This window comes from Erinaceus europaeus, chromosome 11 (assembly GCF_950295315.1).
Source record: "Erinaceus europaeus chromosome 11, mEriEur2.1, whole genome shotgun sequence".
In the NCBI taxonomy this organism is placed as follows: Eukaryota; Metazoa; Chordata; class Mammalia; order Eulipotyphla; family Erinaceidae; genus Erinaceus; species Erinaceus europaeus.
The window spans coordinates 4,548,977-4,554,961 of NC_080172.1; the positions used below are offsets into that span (position 1 = coordinate 4,548,977).

Sequence of the window (5,985 nt, forward strand, 5' to 3'; positions counted from 1 at the left end):
CTTCCAGACAAGTCATGGGCAAATATCCTTTCCCATTTACTAGGTTTCTTTTGACGCATAAAACTTTTATTTTTCAATTTTTTAAAAAAGACCTGTTTAATTTTTTTAAAAAGACCTGTTTTGCCGGGGACTAGACTCAGCTCTGTGTGTTTGGGGGTCCAGCACTTTATCTGCTGCACTACCTCCCAGGTATAGTGCTACTTTTTTAACTTTATAAAGCTTTTATGAAACTGATAAGATGCTCAACAATTTGTTTGGCTTTGTATGTTAACTCCCTTTTCAGCCACCAGGTTCCAGATGCCATCAGGATGCCGGCCAGGCTTCCCTGGACTGAAGACCCCACCAATGTGTCCTGGAGCTCCGCTTCCCCAGAGACCCACCCTACTAGGGAAAGAGAGAGGCAGACTGGGAGTATGGACCGACCAGTCAACACCCATGTTCAGTGGGGAAGCAATTACAGAAGCCAGACCTTCCACCTTCTGCGACCCACAATGACCTTGGGTCCATACTCCCAGAGGGATAGAGTATGGGAAAGCTATCAGGGGAGGGAGTGGGATATGGAGATTGGGTGGTGGGAATTGTGTGGAGTTGTACCCCTCCTACCCTATGGTTTTGTTAATTTATCCTTTCTTAAATAAAAAATAAATTAAAAAAAAGAAACTGATAAGAACAGATACTACACTTGATCTTAGCCAAAAGGCTGAGAAGCTATTTTATAAAGCTTTTATTTATTGGATAGAGGCAGAGAGAAATCAAGGGGGAAGGAGAAGATTGAGCAAGAGAGAGAAAGAGAGGCACCTGCAGCACTGCACCACCCCTCTGGAGTCTTTGCCCCCACAGGTGGGGGCTAGGGGCTTGAGGTCAGTTCCTGTGCATTGTAACATGTATGAGCAACCAGGCATGCTCAAGCTGGCTCTCCAAACTTAAACATCCCTGATGTCAAGGTCCTGGAGTGGATAACCCATATTTCCTTCTATGTATTTTATGGCTTCTGGAAAAGACTAGTTCTTGAATATGCTCAACACAAAAAAATGTAATTATAGTTATACAGTGGGACAGAGGTGTTTGATAAAGTTGTGGTAGCAATCACAATATATTGGGCTGTCAGAAAAATCGTGACAATCTTTTCTATGTTTTTCAAAGCAAAAATGCATCACAACTTTTCTGAAACCCAGCAGCATATAAATACATTACATCAATATATCTCTTCACTTTAATATACAAAATTATAGATAAGTGGTCCGGGAGGTGGCACACTGGTTAGGGCATTGGATTCTCAAGGATAAGGTCCTGAGTTCAATCCCTGGCAGCACATGTACCAGAGTGATGTCTGGTTCTTTCTCTCTCTATCATTTCTCATGAATAAATAAATAAACTCTTTAAAAAAACCAGAATTATATATAAGCTATTTCCCCATATAACATAATGACAAAAAGCAACCTGTCTCCAAATAAGGCCACGCTCACAGTACAGAGTCAGAATTTGATTTTTTTCCTGGAGCCACAATTCAACACACTACACAGGTGTTTGCATTTTCAGGTGTGTGTGTGTGTGTGTGTGTGTGTGTGTGTCTGTGTGTGTGTGTGTGTGTGTGTGTGTGTGTGTGTGTGTTTAACTGAAGCTTTTCTTGAACTTTTGAGCTTTGGTATCCCCCTTGATAGAGACCCTGAGGCTCAGTATTAAATAATAATAGCAAAACCTCTGTAAGTCCAAAGCATCTTACAAGAATGCACCTCAAGAGACTCTGCAGGGTTTCCCCAAGGCCCTGGGGATGGAGAAGAAACTATAGCACAGTGCCTTTGAGCCTTCCAGTAGGGAGGGTCCTGTAGGAATCAAGTCCTGTGCTTTCAATGTGAATGTTTACAATTCTGTAACTGAAACAGAAAAGCAATGAGAATGCAGTTCTAGCAGTATTTTTATTAAGTCCTTATGTTTGCTAAAATACAAAAAAAAAAAAAAACTGGGTGAGGTAGACAGCATAATGGTTATGCAAAGAGACTCTCGTGCCTGATGCTCCAAAGTCCCAGGTTCAATCCTCCCACACCGCTACCATAAGCCAGAGCTGAACAGTGCTCTGGTTAAAAAAAAAAAAAAAAAAAAAAAGGAAAAAAAACCTAACATGACATTTATGGATAAAGATTCTGATGAGTTTTTGAAAATCTTATATGGGTGTGCTAGGAGATAGCTCACTCAGTAGAATGCACACTTGACAATGTAAGAGGATTTGGGACTGAGTTCCTGTCTCCACAAGGGAGCCCCAAACAGAGGGGAAGCTTCACAAGTAGTGCTGTTATTCTGTGGTATCTCGTCTTCCGTCTTTGCTTTTCCTCCCTTACTGTCTCACCCTCTGTCTGGGAAAAATACAAACAGCAGTCTACTTGTAGCAGTGGTGTCAAACAGGTGCAAAGCCCCAGAGAAATCCTGGAGGCAAAACAAAACACCCAAACTAACATAATATTTGTAAATAAAAGCTCCAAATGATTAAGCTCATTCATTATTCTCTTATTGTGATTTTAGAAAAACAAAAATACTGGAACAGTACCAGACATGATCAGCCAGAACTGATGCATGACTTCAAATCATTAAAGATTTCATTTACTTGTGTGGTCCGGGAGGTGGCGCATCGTACTCTCACACATGAGGTCCTGAGTTCAGTCCCCAGCAGCACATGTATCAGATTGATGACTGGTTCCTTCTCTCTCTCCTCCTATCTTTCTAATTAATAAAGAAATAAAATATTTTTAAAAGATTCATTTACTCTGAGGGACTAGGTATGCTAAAGTTGTTCGAAAAGAAAAATGATCTTATCAAAGTCTAAAGACTCTCCCCCTGCCCCCCCCTCAGGACTAATCTTTACCATGTTGGTTCATTTCTACTTAAATATCATGGTGAGGATCGAGACCACAGAGAATTCTGCAGATTTGTTACTGGAATTTCTTTCTTATCAATCTTTCTCTGGTGTCAGCTTACTTCCCTTTTGTATGTTTTATGACCAGAAACTCCCAAACACCCCAGGGAAGCTCACTCTTCCTGGTCAATTTCATGGCCAGTAAAATCACTGAACAGTTAAGAAATTATTTTCATGCAAAAATGAACAAGAAATAATTGCTCAGAAAACGGTGACAGTGCTAAGAAGTAGCCCTACTGAGACAATAAAACACATTACACAGCTATAATATAGAACTATCACACAAATCCCCACATGAATGAGTGGCGATAAAAAAGAGGTCTTTACTTCAGAAGTTAGGCATAACGTTGGCCACATTTCAAGTCAACTAGGTAAGCATAAGAAAAAAGATATTTGAAACTGTTGAGGTTAGAAATGACAGGAAGTACCTGGGGGAACACAGACACTGCTGCACCATGCCAGAACATATGTTCTGCACAGGAAATGGGAGTGGTAACAGGTATGGGTGTGGCTTAGAAAGGAGGTGGGGGTGGAGCTTGGATGTTTATTGGCTAGTTCTGTGGGCGTGGCTTCTCTTTGCCTAGGTGAGCCTGCCATCATGTGAGTAAGGGTTCTATCTCTCTCTCTGTCTCTCTCTGTCTGTCTCTCTCTCTCTGTCTGTCTGTCTGTCTCTCTCTCTCTCCCAATAAAATGGAAAAAAATGGCCACCAGGAGCAGTGGATTCAGAGTGCTGGCACCAAGCCCCAGCAATAACCCTGGAGGAAAGAGAGAGAGAAAGAAAGAGAGAGGTGGGAAAGAAAGATGAAAACAAGAGTCCTCTGTGATGTGTGTTATAGATACTTATTTCAGGTTATTATTGATCTTTTGACTTGGCTTATGACAGCTCTTTGATGAGAAAAAAATTGTTTTCTAGTTAAATTTCTCCAATTTTAGCCATTCTGGATTTTTTTTCTCATACAAGGCAAGATTTTTTTCCTACTTTGAAATTATAAAATTTAAAAAAAAAAACTTTTTCCTCATGTTTTCTTTCACTCTGTGTGTGTTCATCTTGAATGCATTTAGTATTTTTAAAGTGTGAGGTATACTTTTTTATTGGGGGGAATTATGGGCTGAGTTTGTTCCCCACACATAATTTCTTACACATAATCCCAACAGAGAATTAAGGAGAAGGCATGACTTTAAAGAATTTTAAACTTTATTCAAGAAAATTGAAAACACCCACATGTTGGAGTACACATGGGCCATGAGAGAGGGAGAGAAGGGGGAGGAGAGGGAGGGTTATAGAGAAGAAAGACAAACACCTGCAGACCTGCTTTGCTGCTTGTGAAGCAGCCCTCTTGCAGGTGGGGAGCTGGGGTCTTGAACCTGGATCCTTGTGTGGATCCTTGCACATTGTACTATGGTGCACCACCACAGTGACCCCTCACCTTTGTTTTCTCTCCACTTGTGTCCACTAGCTCCTGTACACATTGGTTTAGCCAATGGGGTAAAAGAAAAGCTGTAAAGACCACTACTGTACCCTTCCCTCATTCCCTGTACTCTTTAGAGTTCTTGGCACAAGGTAAGAAATTTCACTCCTTTATAACCAGCAGGCTGGAGGAACGGGGTGGAGAGAATAGATAAAAATAGGTCGATAAAAAGAGACATTCACGTGGTCCTTGAGATTCCACCGCCTTGTGATTCAGCTCAGCCCAGACTTGCACCAAACCTGTAGGTGAGGGAGGCTTCAGAATGACCCGGGTGCCAGAAACCACGTGAGTCCAGTCTCTTGAGAGACCCTACACCAGAACTATCCAGCCGAGTCACTCCTCATCTGAAGCTACAGAGACCACAAGGGATAAGATTACATCAGCTGGGGCTGGGTGGTGGTGTACCTGATTGAGTGTACATGTTACAGTGCACAAGGACCTGAGTTCGAGACCGCCAGCTGCATGGGGAAAGCTTCATGAATGGTGACGCAGGGCTGCAGGTGTCTCTCTCTGTCTCTCTCCCTCCCTATCACTTCTTTCCCTCTCAATTTCTGGCTGTCTCTACCCAATAAATAAATAAATAAAGATAATTAAATTTTTTTAAATAACGCATTAAAGTGCCTTCATACCTTGTTTACTGTAGATTAAACTGCTAATCCTCCTTGGAAAAGAAAAAAAATTAATTTCAATCAAAATAATAAATACATAGACTCTTTACTGTATTACCAAATACAGTAAGTTACCTATATGGATATTTCATGTTTTCAGATGTTTGCAAAAAGATATGCTTACATATGCAGAATGACCATGTTTGATATGTTTATTGCAGCATGATTTCAGTAGAAATGACTGGAAGTCATGTAAACTGGCAGCAGTATGGGCCTGTTTAAGAAAGTCACAGCTTTTTCTTTCCTTTTTTTCTTTTTCTTTTTTGGTTCCAGGGTTATCGCTGGGGCTTGGTGCTGGCACTACAAACCCACTGCTCCTGGCAGCCATTTTCTGGATCGGACAGAGAAATTGAGAGAGGAAGGGGAGATAGAGAGGGAGAGAGAAGGACAGACACCTGCAGTTCTGCTTCAGGGCTTATAAAGCACCCCCCCCCCCTCCTGCAGGCAAGAGACTGGGAGCTTGAACCTAGATCCTTGCATGGGTCCTTGTGCTTCATACTAAGTGTGCCTAACCAGTATACCACCCCACAATTATAACTTTTAATAGAATATTTTTCTTTTTTGTTTTTATTTTTAAAAACATTTTTATTGTTGCTTTATTTTTTATTTTTTCCCTCATATTTGATAGGACAGAGAGACTTTGAGAAAGGCGGGAGAGAGAGTGAGAGAGAGAGAGAGAGAGAGGGAGAGAGAGAAACACCTATAGCACTACTTCACTGATGTGAAGCTTGCCCCCTGCAGGTGGAACTGAGGGCCTTACACCTTGGCCGTATGCAAGGCAAATGTACACTCAGCTAAGTGTCTCACCACCCTCTCCGCTTCCCCAGAGCCCCACCCTACTAGGGAAAGAGAGAGACAGGCTGGGAGTGTGGATCGACCTGTCAATGCCCATGCTCAGTGGAAGCCAGATCTTCCACCTTTTGCACCCCAAAATGATCCT

General features: G+C 41.8%; 1 pseudogene; it reads right to left on the reverse strand.

Annotated features, from left to right (window-relative positions):
- Nucleotides 1-563: 563 nt before the first annotated feature.
- On the reverse strand, nucleotides 564-712 carry LOC132541515 (U2 spliceosomal RNA; annotated as a pseudogene).
- Nucleotides 713-5,985: the final 5,273 nt, after the last annotated feature.